Genomic DNA, 15,897 nt, shown 5'->3' with positions numbered 1-15,897 from the left:
GCGTCGGCCGCGCGCCGGGACGATCCGAGGGCGCGGCCGCGCCACGGCAGGCTCGGCGTCCCTGCAGCCGGGCCTCACAGATACGCATGCGCTGCCCGCCTGTCGCCTGTCGCGCGGAGGCGGGGGCACTGGTTAGGAAGGTCAGCCCGACGCCGCGGGAGCCTAGGTAGTCATCCATCAGAATAATGACCATTAATGCGTCATTCCGCCGGGCCGGACTGCCCTGGACGGCGCTCTAGGCAAGCCATCCACAGCCTGAAGTGAGATGCCAGCCAGAGACAGCCTGAGTCCGAGACACAAGGCAGAGGTGCGCATCCTCAGCGTGGTGGTGGCCCCTCCAGCCCTTCCTTTCAGGAGGTGGCCACTGGGAGAGGGCGGCTCACTGGACCCTACAGTCCAACCGCAGTCTGAGTGGACACTGCTCTGACCCTAACCTGCACTCCCCGCTGCCAGACTCTAGACATGAGAAGTCTGAGAGCATATGTGTAGGTACTAGAATTACACACACACACACACACACACACACACACACACACACACACCATTACCACCCACCATGATCGCGGGAGGGGTGCGGGGGGAGAAGCTTCCTAGAATCCATTCTGAAATGATAGAGGTCTGAGGGCTCATAAAATATTCTCAAATAAATATTCTCGTGAGCTGGACGTGATGGTACATGCCCTTCACAACAACACTTGGGAGTTGGAGGCGAGCACATTTCTGTGAGTTGGACCAACCTGATCTACATAGAGAGTTCCAGGCCAGCCAGAGCTACACAGTGAGACCCTGTCTTTAAAATAAATAAATGTAAAGGGGACGGGGCTCGAGGGATGGCTCCGTGGTTGAGGGAGCATACTGTCCTTATAGAGGAGAATGGAGTCTATTTCCAGCATCCTTGTGCAGCCCCCACAACTGCTTGTAACACCAGTTCCAGAGGAGCAACACCCTCTTCACCTCGGAGCACCTTAATGTATATGCACATACAGACAAGCAGGCACACACATAAACATAATTCTAAAAAAACAAATCTTTTTAAAACCATAAACCACCACCACCACCCCACATGGGATTATTTTAATTCTTTTCTGGCTCAGGGACGTTGGCGAGTGAGTGAAAGTGACAGAGAGGGAAGCTCAGCACAGGAAAATAGAAGCCGGCAGCTAGCAAGGCTAGTGTTTAAGTCCAAGGCTGTGTTTTAAAAATAGAATTTGGAACCATGACACTCACTGTGATTAAACAATATAGGCATCCTAGTGTTGCATAAGGGATGTTTCCCTTGGCTGGGGGCAGGTCCCTCGGGTCAGGAGAAAGTGGTATGAGGTAGCCTAGCTCTTTGTGCTCCTGATGAGCTGCTCAAAGCTAGGGCTGTGTAGCTCAGTGGGCCCTCTATGCATCAGTTCCTAGGTCCAATTCTCATTACCTCCCTTATCCCCGTGCCCCAAAAAGTGAACTTCTGAGAATATGTAATAGGTTCCTTAGTTCAGCCACACCTGGGTGCTACTGATGCCTGGGGCTGCTCAGGAGCCTGATGTACGCTGACTGAGTTTTCAAATCATTCTTTTTTAAAGATTTATTTATTTCATATATGAGTACACTGTAACTATCTTCAGACACACCAGAGAGGGCGTTGGATCCCATTACAGATGGCTGTGAGCCACCATGTGGTTGCTGGGAATTGAACTCAGGACCTTGGGAAGATCAGTCAGTGCTCTTAACCGCTGAGCCATCACTCGAGCCCCCAAATCATTCTAATGAGGCCACAAATGTGTGGCGCGCCCCTTTCACAGAGATCTAACAAAGGGCAGGTGTGCGGATATGGGTTTGAACAGAAACACTCCCGCTACCCTCTGGATTTTTTTGGGGGGGGGGAGGCAAATGGATGATGTAAATATCAACGTTTTTATTCCCTTCATTACTTTAATTTAAAATTACCTTTCTCCAATCATCAGCTCCTACCTACTTGTGAGGATGTATTCACTCCCACATACTTACCCACAGTTAGCATACCCTTACTCTGTAACCGCAGTGTGTTGAGGCTGGGATGACAGGACTCTGGCCTTCATGAAGCCCATGCTACCCTTTATTTAAGACCCCATCATCTTTCTCCATCTTAGACCACGTTAGCCGCTGTAGAGGAACACCTCGACGAGTCATTTACAACAGACAGGTTTGTCTCTCGTGGTGCTGGGGGCTGTGAGGACTGCCATGCTTCTGTGGTATACAACGAGGGCCTTTGCTGTTCATCTCATGGCAAATACAGCAAGAAAGGGGCCCAATAAGAAACCTACTCCCCCAAAACTGACTCCCAAGATGAAGGCATTAATTGATGCATGAAAGGAGCATCACTGTGGCCCAAATTCTGCCCTTAGGGCTCGCCTTTCAATACCACTACATGGGTTGAGCTTCCAGTATGAGAACGCTGGGGACATATTTAAACTTCTGGCTTTCCTCCCTCACTGCAATCTTTTTTTCCCATCTCTGAGACCCACTCCCTGTAGTTCTCAATTTTTTTTAAGATTTATGTATGTGAGTACACTGTAGCCGTCTTCAGACACACCAGAAGAAGGTGTCAGATCTCATTACAGATGGTTGTGAACCACCATGTGGTTGCTGGGAATTGAACTCAGGGCCTCTGGAAGAGCAGCCAGTGCTCTCAACCTCTGAGCCATCTCTCCAGCCCAGTTCTCGGACTTTCTCCAGTGGTGGCAGCTTCGTAGAAATCATCATACTGACTTTATGAGCGTGTGTTTGGGTTCGGGGTGCCCATGCTGTGGTTAGTGTGTAGCAGTCAGAGAACGCTGTGCTGGAATTGGTCCTCAGGTGCCAGACTTGGCAGCAGTCACCTTTCTCCACTGAGCCATCTTGCTGGCCCATGCTTACAGCTTTTTAAACGGATATTACCAGATACCGTTTCCGTGACAGCAAAAGCATTTTGAAGTTGTGGTATTGTCTGTGGTTTAAAGGAAGGGGAAGCTACCCATAACCTCTTAAACATGGTGGTAAGTAATATGCCTCATTCTGTCTGATATTTTAGGAAGATGGAGACCTATAAAAAATAGTTTTATAGGAACTCTTGGCTGTTGCTAACAGCTTGTAATGAGTCTTCAAAAACTGATAATCTCTACCTTACAGGTTATAACCAGCCTATAGACCAAAAAGTTAATTTTTTGTGTGAGATGAAACATTTGTCCTGATGATTTTATTTATATTATTCAGCCTCAGAGAGGAAACAATATGGCTCCAGTCAGACCACTATAAACTTGTGGCGACTTAGTACCTCATGTGGGAGCTGAGAAGATGTGCTTACCTCATGCTTGCTAGGAAGCAGAGATAAGGGGAGTGGGGCAGACCAAGGACATGCCCCTAGCACCCTATCTTCCTTCTACTAGGCTTCACCTCTCAGAGGACCAATCTCCCCCAGGTTCCACCTACCAAAGTTCTACCTTCCCAAGAGCCCACCTCCAAGTTGCACCATACCTCAGAAGAGCAGGCTGGAGATTGGGCCTTTAGCCCATCAGCCTTTGGTGGGAACACTTAAAATGCAAACCACAAGATCCAAGTTTATTCCAGATAATCTTGATGCTTTAGGGCTAATTTTTCTGAGAAGGAAGCCACATAAGTGACTGTCCAGTTTCAAACCCAGGTGACTCTGGAGGTTTGGCCAGGAGACATGAAGAGGCTAGAAGAGCTAACCTTTAACTTCCTTTTGGTGTCCTCCAACCCCCGAAAATCTGAAGTCCTGGTGATGGGCAGGAGGCTCTGAGTCTTCCTTTCCTCTGCTTTGCATCCCATGAAGCAACAGAAGAGACCGGGTTTTTATTTTCAATGAAATCCATGCTTTTATGTTTTCCCTATTTTAGATCTGTTATCTTTCTTTTTTATTTTTTATTTTTGTTCTGACTTTTTAATTTCTGGTAAATCCATGCTGAAATAACCAACAATCTAATAATCAGAAAAAAAAAGTGTTGGAAAGTGTCGACTGCTTCTCTCATCTGTGCAGACCTTGTGTGCCACCAAACAGTTTTTCGCTGGGATATGTTTATACAGTAGCAAAGAGAAAGTGCTCACACCCATAATCCCCCTGACAATGCTGTCAACTCATCTTCTCCCTCACCACCTTGGAACCCCATCTTATAGTTTGAAATGGGTCATTGACTATCCATTATATTTAGCCTGCACTTGTGGCAGGAAACAAGCAGGGTTTTTTTTGTCTTGACTCCATTATGTTCCCTGACAAGTGGAAAATAATGGGTTGTCAGTGAGGTAAGTACTTGGTTCTAAGTAACTCGGACAACGGGCTTGTTTAGCTTCAGCTCCCACGGGGATGCGCATGGAACAGTTTTCACCTGCCATGGATTCCACACGGAAATATTGCCTGCTCCCACAGCTGGAGGTGCTCTGCGGTATCATGAGTGAAGGAGCTGTTAGTGGAGATGCAGTCCTAAGTTGGCGCATTCTACTGCTGCGTTGTTGGTGTGACTAGAATTGTTCATTAGGTTTTTTGGTTTTCTTTGTTTGCTTGCTTGCTTGTCTGTATGTTTGGGAGAGCCAGTTGTTGAATAGTGATAGTGTGAGCTACATGCTGAGCCTTGGAACTTTCAAATTGGATGTACGCACCTATGTTCACAGTAATTGTCAATCATTTCAAGCCAGGGCTGCTCTTAAAACATTTCCTCGTGGTCTGATTTCTAAATACCACTGTCTGCTCTGTCTGGATGTAAAATTACCAAGGCCACAGCAGGCAAAGAGCTGAAAGTTTTACAGGGAAAAGTAAATGGCAGAAACTGAAGGTGCAATTTGGTTGTAGAATACAGACCTAGCATGCCTGAGGCCCTGGGTTCCATCCTCAACAGCACAAGGGTGTGGAGGATGGGGAGGCGACAGGGAGGAGGGAAGAGCATGTGAGTAAACAGAAGACACACAAGAGACAGAGGACCAAGTGTGACATCTTTCTAGGAAGATACGGATTAGCATCCTTCTGCATTCAAAAGACATTGAGACTTTATTACACTACACATTTGTGGAAATAATGTAAAAAAGTCAGCCTCAAGTAAAGCTTCCTTTCATTTTTTTTTATTAGAGAATGAAGTACAAATCATAATGGTCATCACTCAGTGAACACACTCCCTTAAGCACCATCCAGGATGTTTAGCTGGTTTTTAAAGGAGAAAGAGACCGCTGAGAGAAAACACTGGAGTGGCAGCCCAGGCAGCCGTGCCTGCAGGAGGATGCCTCCCAGCAGAACAGAGTCCTCACTTTCTGCACTTGAACTGTGTGGTATGCCCAGAGATATTTTTTTTTACTTTATTAGATGCTGCAAATCAGTCATGAAGACATTTTTAGCTGTGCTGATGAATATACATTTGGTGGCTAAATTTAGGCTTTTATTTTAAACATTTTCTCCGTTGAAACTTGAAGGTGTTGCTTAGCTACCTTCCCCCTTTTCTCAGTGTAGACTCTGATTTAATGTAATTTCTTCTGCAGGTGCTAGGAACGAACAGGCTGCTGTCAGGTACTTTAGGTTCAGAAGTGTAAAACAGGAAATGTATTGCTGTGACTTTTGTGTTATTAACTCCTGAATTTCCTTAGCCTATACATTGTTTCTTCATGTATGTGCATCCTAAGCCTATACATTGTTTCTTCATGTATGTGCATCCTTTGCCTGGAATGAAGTATATTCAGCAAAAGTGACAATTATGCTGATAAATGATGTGTATAGTTATACTAGATTATCATTATATTATTATAAAAGTTCGTTTTTAGCGTAAACTAATTTTGCACTGTAGCATGGAATCATTCCAAAACGACTTTCCAAAATAATTAAGCATTCAGTAATGAACCCATCTGTGATGGTTAGTTTTTAAACTCTCAGATTGATATGACTTAAAATCACCTGGGAAGAGTCTCAGGAAGAGAGGGATTGTCTAGACAAGGTTGGTCTGTGGGCACATGCCTGTGAGGCCATGTCCGTAGGAAGGCCTAACCTGAAGGTGTGCAGTGTGATTCCCCGGATTTGGGATTTAGACTCTCTGAGTGGGGAAAGCTAGCTGAGCACTAAGCATGCCTGTATCCTTTTCTGTGTGCTTCTGACTATGCTTCAAGTTTGAGTTCCTATCCAAACAGCATATTTGTGGCAAAGGAATAGACAAGTAGATCGGAGGGACAGAGAAGGAGGCTCAGAAATAAACTCACAGTCACAGAAGGTGACAATGGCAATGAGCAAAGCGACGGAGCAGAGATCGAGTTTTAACAAATGACACAGGAATAACAGGACAGTCCCTGGGGTTGGGGAAATTCAAGGAGGTGACAGACATATTAAACTCACGAGAATCAAACAGATCGTAGGTGTGATGTGCAAAACTAAAACCTCTCAAGGTAACAGAAAAACCCAGATGGCCTTGTGTCTGACAGTGACTTTTAAATACAGTATAAAATCTCGATCCATAAAATAATCGGGAAGCCAAACTCCATTAAAATCTAAATCGTCTGCTCTGATACCCATTATTTGATAAGTGTGGAGAGAGATAATGTAACAAGTTCATTGTTAATCATTACGCAGTGTATACATGCATCAAGTATAGCACTGGAGCATCAAAGTATCTGTTAATGAGATATTTTAAAGTTAAAACATGGGCTGGAGAGATGGCTTAGTGGTTAAGAGCACTGGCTGCTCTTCCAGAGGCCCTGAGTTCAATTCCCAGCAACCACATGGTGGCTCACAACCATTTGTGATGAGATCTAGTGCCCTCTTCTGGCTTGTAGGCAGAACACTGTATACATAATCAAAATTCTTTAAAAATTAAATTAAATTAAAAAACAATCATTCCTGCCCCAGGCTGCTGTTCCTGAGGTTCTCTCTGATCTCTGCACTGCACTGGGCTCTGCAGGGCATCTCCTGTGTGACCTCTGTTGAGAAAAGAAGGGTTGGGAAGCCTAAAGGTCACCCTCAGTCACTAAATGATGAACTGGGAGTTTGGAATCAGGTTCTCACTATCTCATTTAAGATAGTAAACATGGTAATATATACAGATGTGTTTGATTCTGCATTAAGACGGGCTTTAGGAGTTAAGAGAATATACACACAAATATTCACATTGTTATTTAGGACAGGAAACAAAAGTATATTTTTATGTTCAAAATTGGAAGAGAGTCTGTCATAAAATAATCAGAAACTTCTGATTTTCAAACCATGGTTTCATGAGATGAGAAAACAGGCCATAGACTGAATATTGGAAAAATACACACCTGAAAAGGGACTATGAGCCAAGATATAAAAATATAAGAGACAGCAGGGTGAAGAAGGCTATTCCTGTCAAACCCGAGGACCTAGGTTTGGTGGGAAGAGAAAACTGACTCCTGCAAATTGACTTCTGATCTCCATATGTGTACCACAGCATGAACATGCTAACACACACACACACACACACACACACACACACACACACTGTAAATGTAAAAAAACTCTTAAAGAGGTAATATGTATGTTCAACTAAAAAAAAAAACAAAAGCTTTTAAACCACAACAGTAAGAAAATGAACCACCCAACTGGAAACAGGCACAAGATATCTTACTAGAAAAGGTCTCCAGATGGTGGGCAAGCACAAGAATGAATGTGTAAGTATCTCAGAGTCTTCAGGTATGTACCCAGGAGCATTCAGCTGTGCCATGTGGTAGCTAAATTTTCAGTTATTGAGGAACCCCCGTCCCGATGTCTATAGTGGCTGTGATGTGTTTTATAAAGCCAAGGATACATTTTTGTAGAGCGCAGTATGGTGCGGTGAGAGGGATTGCCTCAAAGGGATGAAGCACCAGCCATATGATGGGTTTAGTATAGAATAGACTTTATTTGGGGGCTTGGGAAGGGGAATTGAGACGAGAATAGAAAAAGAGAAAGAGGGAGAGGGGAAGGAGAAAGGGGAAAGAGGGAAAAGGGGGTCAGAGAGAGGAAGGAGGTCATAGAGAAAAGGGGCAGAGAGGCCAGATAGCCCCTTTAGTAGCAAGTCATGCCTACTTGGCTGTTGCCAGGTAACTGTTGGGCAGAGCCTAGAAAGAATGCTAAGGTGCTAACAGGCTGCACCAAGTTACAGTCCCCACCAATAAAGGATAAGGATTCCTCCCTACCACACCCAATCCTGACCAGCATTTGTTGTTTCTTATTCACTGGTGAGACGGACTCTCCATGTATTTTCAATTTACATTTCCTGGTGGCTGAACATGCTCAATTTTTTTTCAAATATTTATTTTTAATGAACCTTATTATAAGGGATATCACACCCTGAAATTAACCCAAAGCCTATGTAACTTGATAACCTTGTAGAAAGTTCGAGCAGCCATTATGGAGCTGTAGAGCTTCTTGTCTGGTTTTACAGTTTTACTATATGATATATTTTTATGTGTTCATCCACCACCAAAAATTAAAAAAAAAAAAAAAAACAACCCAGGGCAGAGAACCAGAAAAACAATTAGTTTGTATCCTCTCCCACAAGTCATGATCATCACCTGCATTCAGTCCTTCCTCCTGTCTGATCTTAGCCTTCCTCGTTCTTGTCTACGCTTTGTGCCGCACTCATATGTTACTTTGTGTCTCTTCAATTTATACTTTACAACAGGTTGAACACTGGCATTGGGTCTTCTTTTAAAAATTTGGTAGAATTTGTCCATGAATCAGCCTGGTCCCGTTGCCTGGAATACATCTGTTTTTGCATCACTTTGCCTTAATTTTAGTAGGATAAATGTATCTAAGGCTTTTTCCATCTTCCCAGATTTCCCAAGTTTTTCTAATATAGGTTTTTAAACTATTCCCCAGTGACTGCCGATGTCGATGGTATTGAACGTGATTGTGATGCTTCTTTACTCCTGTTTAATTTTTCCCAGTTAGGGCTTTTCTCCCATTCTTTGGTTTTCTTCTTGCTAGGCATTTTTCTGTCATCCCCCCCACCCCACCCCCACCCGCCCGAAAGAAGCAACTCTTTGAGTCATTGTATTTTATTCTTGTCTCTATTTTACTAATATCTGTCTTGAGCTTTACCATTTCTTCCTGTCTGTTGTTTGAGGGTTTGGCTTGCCCCTGTTTTCTTTTCTTTTTTTGGGGGGGGGGTTCTTTTTTTGGAGCTGGGGACCGAACCCAGGGCCTTGTGCTTCCTAGGTAAGCGCTCTACCACTGAGCTAAATCCCCAGCCCCCACCCCTGTTTTCTTAAGACCTCAAGGTGCATGGTTAAGTTATTCATCTGACATGGATTCTTAGCTTTGGATCCATGATTATATCCCAGAATTCCTGGAAGTTGTGGTCATGCTTGTGGTTACTGCTTGTCCCTTGACCTGGCCCTTCCCCCCTGATACACTTCCTCCTGTCTATCTAATGATGTTTTCCACCTTTTGTTAATTTTTTCCACCCAAACATTTGTAACTTTTTTTCCCCCTTCAAAATCTTAATTTCTTGACTGACTTTCTTATTCACCTTTCAGACCATCTTCGTGTCCTGAGTTGATTTACTTACTTCATCTGTATTCTTATTTGTATCCTCTTTGAAAGCATTGATAGTTTTTTCAAATAAAAATTTAAATCGCTCATCTGGCATCTTACCCAATTCAGTGCTTTGAACTTGGAAATGTAGGAGTTAAAAATTACTAATATAAATTAGAAGTTTAAACTTATTAATTAATTAAAATTAGTAATTAGAAGTTTAAAATTGTATTAAGATTATTATTAGAAACTAAAGTCATGCTTCCTTGATATTTCACTGTCTTTTTTTCCTTCTTTTTTCTTGGTTTTGTTTGTTTGTTTGTTTGTTTGTTTTGGGGACAGGGTCTCTCTACTTAGTCCTGATTGTCCTAGAGCTTGCTCTGAAGACCAGGCTGGCCTCAAAGTCACAGGGATCTGCCTGCTTCCACCTCCCAAGAGCTGGCATTAAAGGCACTTGCCCCACAACCGTTTTCTTATGTTCCTGCACATTTGTTGGGTTGATACCCATTTCAGGTTTATTCGGGAATTTTTCTCAGGTAGCAGCCTACTCTTCAGAGAGCTCAGCCCCTAAGACCTCTCAGACAGGAAAAGCAAAGTTTTTATATCTGGGTTCTACCCCTGAAACCCATGCTAGAAGAAAACCTTCTCCTGAAAGTTGGTGCCCGACCACCACAGTCATGTGAACCATGAAATGCACAAGCCCACACCCTGGCACAACACCCACACACACCACCACCACCACCACCACCACCAAAACCAACAATAATCAGTTGATGAAGTTTGATTTTTGGAAAATAGTAATAAAATTGGGTCCTGCTATATGGGCCTGTGGGGCCTCATTTGAAGTTTAAGATTTGCCTGTTTTACAGTCTGTGCTGCTGCTGAACCTAGACTGAAAGCATCAGCTGTCTTCCTCGTTTTAATAGTTTCTCCAGTTGAGTGTGAGGGGCCAGTGCTGGCCCAGAGTTAGCTATGCAGTCTGTGGGCTAGGTACATCCCCCTACCCTTCCAAGAACCTCCCATTTGTATGCTCTGTGGTTGCTAATATTCTAGCTTGAAGGTAGGCAGTGCTGGGAGTAGGAGAAGCAACCACTGGGTTGAGATCTGTCTGAGCCTGCTGAGCATTAAACACACACCCTGCTGGAGGGAGGGCGCAGCTGTGCAAACCAAGCGTCCTCTGGATCTTGGGAGCTTTCTGTTTCTACAGCGGTGAGCTTCAGGACAGACAGGCAACTCCAGGAAGTCCATCAGCTGACCTCGGCTCATGTATCAAAGTCCAAAGTTATTCTTAAGTGATGAAATCAACCCCAAGCCACCCCTGCGTACGTCACTGCCTGAGCAGAGCCGCTGCCGTGGTGCACAGCCCTCCTGCAACTGGCTCTCCCCTAGGACTGCGTGAAGGCTGCCCTCAGGCTCCTGACATCTGTGACTGTTCCTGCTCTTAGGCCCTCGGGGTAGCTAGGTTTTAAACAAAAGATTCCCACACATATGACACTGCCTCTGAGTCATCCTTGCAGCAAAATAGAACTCTTTTCCCCTGCTGACCAAACCACCGGAAGAGCCATCTCTTCTCCAAAACCTGCAACCAGACTTGAGGCTTGAGAAGTTATGGGAAGAACTTACAGCCTCCTCTTACCCAGGCTTGCCTGGCTTAGCTTTGAGTGAAGTTCTGGTACCCTCTGCCCGCAGGGAGCCATGGGCTCTCTCTGCTTCCTTTTTTCCCCATGTTCTTCTCTCTCTCTCTCTCTCTCTCTCTCTCTCTCTCTCTCTCTCTCTCTCTCTCTCTCTCTCCCTCTCCCTCTCCCTCTCCCTCTCCCTCTCCCTCTCCCTCCCTCCCTCTCTCTCTCCCCTCTCTCTCCCCCCTGTGTGTGTGTGTGTGTGTGTGTGTGTGTGTGTGTCCTGACTCACCCTTTACTACAAAAGTCACAATCTAAGTCACACAATATTTGTGTTTCATGTAATTTTATAAACACGCTTGCTCCAGCTAGGCTCTGGGATCGGCACCTGCCCACTGGTCATCTACTCAGCCCCCATGGCTGGCTAATGCTTTCCGGAGAGAGCCTCCTATTCTTCCAGCTTGCTCTCCTAAGCCGCTCAACAACTGTCCCTCCTGAGAATACCTGGTGCTACCACTCATGCTCCATCAACCGACTGACCACTCCAGTTGCTGGCTCCACCAACCGCCAATGACTGCCCCACGGTTGTGCCCTTTTTCCTGCTCCCTTTATCCCCAAGAAAGGAAAACACTAGAGACTTATATTTTAAAACTGACCAAATAACTCAATGACTGGGCTAAGAATATCCTGTCCCATCCTCCACAGACTCTGCCCATTGAGGAGGCTGCAAATTACCGGTCTGTTGCTTCCTCCCTGCTCTACAGCCTGGTCCAACTTCCCAATCCTTCTGTGTCCCCTCCTCTTCCTGTCTGGCCCGGAAATCCCACCTTTTTTTCCATTGCCCAGCGATTGGCTTCTGCTGCCTTCATTGACCCAATCAAGAAACAATTAGTGTTTTGCCTGAGTGTGTTTGTGTGCCACGTGCATTCATTGCCAGCTGAGGCGTGAAGAGAGTGACAGATCCCTTGAAACTAGAGTTATAGATAGTTATGAACCACCGTGTGGTGTTCCGGTAATCCAAACCTAGTACTGCTGCACTGCAAACCTGGGAATTTAACATACGCTGGTCCTGAGGAAAATGGACGTGACCTTTAATTCTCTAGTCAACATCCCACGGACTATTTTTAAGGCAACAAAATTATTCTGTATGATTCTGCAGATCAAGTGGACAAGGACCAAAGTCAATCTTCAAGTAACACACAGACTACAGCTAGGCCAGCCAGTGAGCTTCTCAGCCACTTCGAACCTTCCCTTCTCAGGCATCAGCCATGCTGAAGTAGTACAGTAAGGGGATAGGTTATACGGAAACTTCCTGTCTGTCTGTGCTTGCCAACCTGACTGGATTTAGAGTCAGGATCACTCCGTTTTCAGAGTAGTTTGACAGAGAAGACCCTCCTTGAATGTAAACAACACTATATCTTGGACAAGGGTCTCAGACTAAATAAGAGGGGGTAAAGGATGTGGTGTCGTAGTGTGTTCCTTTAATCCCAGTACTCATGAGGCACAGTTAGATGGGTATCTGTGAGTTTAAGGCCAGCCTGGTCTACATAGCAAGTTCTAGGCCAGCCGGAGCTAAATAGTGAAACCCTATATGTTCAAGGTGAGTGTGTGTGTGTGTGTGGGGGGGGTGGATGCCAAGAATTGTGAAGTAGACCAAGCCAACTTCATGATTTTCTGCATTTGTATACCTGCAACTCCCACCCTTCAGGAGAGTGAGGCAGAAAAATCATAGTATCAGGTCACCATGAAATACAGATCAAGTCATGGGTTAGCCTGAGCTATACAGCAAGCTCTTGTCTCAAAACAAACAAACAAACAAACAAACAAACAAAACAAAAAGAACCAAGAGGAGTTGAGGAACTCTGTAGTTAAGAGTGCATATGGCTCTTTAGAGGACCTGAGTTAGATTCCTAACACCCATGTCAGATCATAATTGCCTGAAACTCCTGGTCCAGGGCATCTGGTACCTCTAGCCTCTGCAAGCACCCTCACTTGCACTTATCCACTTACAAACATAAACACACATATATGTGGTTAAAAATAAATCTATATCAACAACAGCAATAGAAACAAGCTAGATGTCATTGTTGACGCCTGCAATCCCAGCAGTCAGGAGCCTGAGGAGGAAGCCTGACAATAGGAAAGCAATTCTCAGCCCAGACACACCAAACCTTCGACAGCCTTCAACTACTACCACCACAAATATATTCAGTTTGCATGCATGTGTAAATCTATGTGCACGTACACACAAGCAAACTGAGCTTTGCCTAGAGTCAGGTCGCGTATACATGACTCTGGCCATTCCTACAGCTTGCAGAAAAGTGATTCAGGTTAGCCAGTTCAGCTCTTAGACACAGACGGAGCTGCCAGGCGCCCGTCATGATACAGTTCCCTTCTCCACTTTCTGAAGTCATCTCTGCGATTTAGCTTTTACTCAAGGGGAGAGAAATGGAGACACATTGAATGTTCCCCTTTGAACGATGTTTGAAATGTGGCTTGAATTCCAAAGCCAAAGTCTGCATTTTGGGTGGCATACAAATCAGGGTTTGAATTAGAGTGCCTAACTGTGCGACAGAAATATGGTGGTATTTTACATTATGAGCCTTCCTTAACATGTAAACTACTTAAACCCACATTCACCTCCTTACTGTCATGTGTGATACTCATTCCTAAACAAATTCCTACCCAGCACTACCAGCTTGGCACAGTGGGGGTACACCATCATCCCAACACTCAAGGAGTGGAGGCAGAGTGGGGATAAGGCGCTCATGGCTGTCCTCTACTACATAATGAGTTTCAGGCCAGCCGGGATCATGGGAGACCTTGTCTCAATGAGAAATAGCCAATACTAAAATCACATGGAGTTGTGGGCTGAAAAATCCCCAAAGTTGGGTAACATAAACCTAACACCTGACTATTGTCAAACCTGGGACAAAAGGCTGAGTGAGGGGCATACTTAAATACCAAAGTGCACCTGGCTGCCAGGTTCTCCCAGCATTCCTCAATCCCTACCTGTTACAGAGTCCTCCTGGCTGGCACACCTTGCCCCCTACCCTAAAGTCCCCCAGCCCAGGTACTGAACTGCCCTTCCCTATATAATCCAACCATCATGGCTACCTGGCCCTTTTGTCTACTCTTTACCTTCCTGGCCTCTTGGCCTGGATCTCCCCTTGTCCCTCTCCTCACATGGTCTAGTTCAGCTGGTCATGTCCGCTTTGGACTCTCTAGATGTCTCTGCTTCTGACTGTGCTCTCCCTTTTATTTACAATAAAATCTCTCCTCCACCATAACTAGGAGCAGTCATGTTCTTTCCTTTTTCTTCCTTACCACTACTAGCAGCAGCAGCAGCGGTCTGCTGAGCCTGCAGCAGTGGCTGTTTCTCCCTCTTCCTCTCTTCCTCCCCTTCTTCCTCCTCCACCTTTCCTTCTTTCTCTTCCTCCTCCACCTTTCCTTCTTTCTCTTCCTCCTCCTCTTCTTCCTCTTCCCCTCTCCTTCCTCCTCCTCTTCCTCTTCCCCTTCCTCTTCCTCCTCCTCCTCCTCCTCCTCCTCCTCCTCCTTTTCCATTCATCTGGTGTCGAAACCCAAGACAGCCATATCCTTTCCTTTATTATTTCTGTTTATTCATTCACTGACAGCAAGCAGGTCTCCACATTGCTTACAGCATGAGCACCGTCCCTCCATTACATCTCCTGATGATGTGTTATTATTTGGATAGAGGCTAGCAGAATTAAAATATGGTACATTTTTCTAAGCTCCCAGGTGCCCCATCATCTGTGGTGCCTACTGAGATGCCCACTGAGGGTTGAGGCAAGATGTCAGCAGAATGTTTTAAAATAGAGGAAGAAAACTAAAGCCATTTTCTATTTGTACCCAGATTGGAAAAATAAAATAAAATAAAAGAAGGACATAACCACTCCTAGAGTATGGAGTTTCTATTGTAGATAAAAGGGAGAAAGCAAGCAGAGGGAAGAGTCCAGGCTGAGCTTGTCTGGTAGTCTAAACCAGACCATGAGAGGAATAAGGGGGAGGGAGGGTAAGAGAGGCAGCCTAGGCCAAGAGACCTAGAGATTTTTGTAGCCAAAATGGCTGAGTTATATAGGGACTGAACTGGGGTAAGGGGTGCAGAAGCCTAGCCTCTGACACGGAGAGGTTTATGGTAGGGGTCGAAGTGAGACATTCAGTGGGGGAGCAACAGGTACTGGGGGAGACTTGTGTCCAGTTTCTTTAAGACTTAATAGAACACTGTTGAGATTTTTAAAATCTGTTTGCTTTTGCAGGAGGTGGGAGGAATATGAAAAGCTGGTATGTGGTTAAGACATCCCAGAAATATCCCTGTCTGTCCTTTTTAAATGAAGGTGCTTTCTCTTGAGGTTGAGTAAAGGCTGATCCAGAGCTTTTAGACTAATAGAACCATAGGTCAAAATGAACCTCTTTCTTTCCTAACTTATCCAGTCATAGATTTTGTCAAAGCAATGGAAGATTAGTTAAGGCAATATTGTGAAAGGTCTTTCACATGTATTGCAAGTCTTTTTAAATATTTTAATATGGAAATTGTAGGCATACTTTGTAACCAAGTTTCCTGATACTTTTGGTAACGCTTTCTTTGTTTTCTGTAGTGACTTGGTTAGAAAAAGCCTTTGACACCAGATAACATAAATATTCAACTGTTCTTTCTTCTAGGAGCTAATGTAAATCCCTAAATCCCTTCTAAGCTTTATTGAGTTATAATTTACAAACCATAAAATCTTCCCATAATTTACTATGCACAGGGTGTTGTTTTTTTTTTTTTTTTTTAATCTACGGCGTTACATAAATGTC

The 15,897-nt window shown here is 44.7% G+C and overlaps 1 long non-coding RNA gene across 2 annotated transcripts in view; it reads left to right on the top strand.

Annotated features, from left to right (window-relative positions):
* Nucleotides 1-108: 108 nt before the first annotated feature.
* The window catches only part of LOC102552874 (uncharacterized), a 34,738-nt gene continuing 18,949 nt past the window's right edge, over nt 109-15,897 (top strand). The window contains exons 1-5 of one of the 2 annotated variants that reach the window (XR_015628161.1): nt 109-307; nt 5,081-5,277; nt 5,485-5,512; nt 7,526-7,614; nt 9,806-9,933. This is a non-coding gene — a long non-coding RNA (uncharacterized LOC102552874). Of the gene's footprint in view, nt 308-5,080; nt 5,278-5,484; nt 5,513-7,525; nt 7,615-9,805; nt 9,934-15,897 lie in introns of those variants that run through there. The other variant, XR_015628162.1, reaches the window with a different exon arrangement.

This window comes from Rattus norvegicus, chromosome 8, assembly GCF_021556685.1.
Source record: "Rattus norvegicus strain SHRSP/BbbUtx chromosome 8, alternate assembly SHRSP_T2T, whole genome shotgun sequence".
Lineage (NCBI taxonomy): Eukaryota > Metazoa > Chordata > Mammalia > Rodentia > Muridae > Rattus > Rattus norvegicus.
This window is presented reverse-complemented; position numbering and strand designations above follow the sequence as displayed.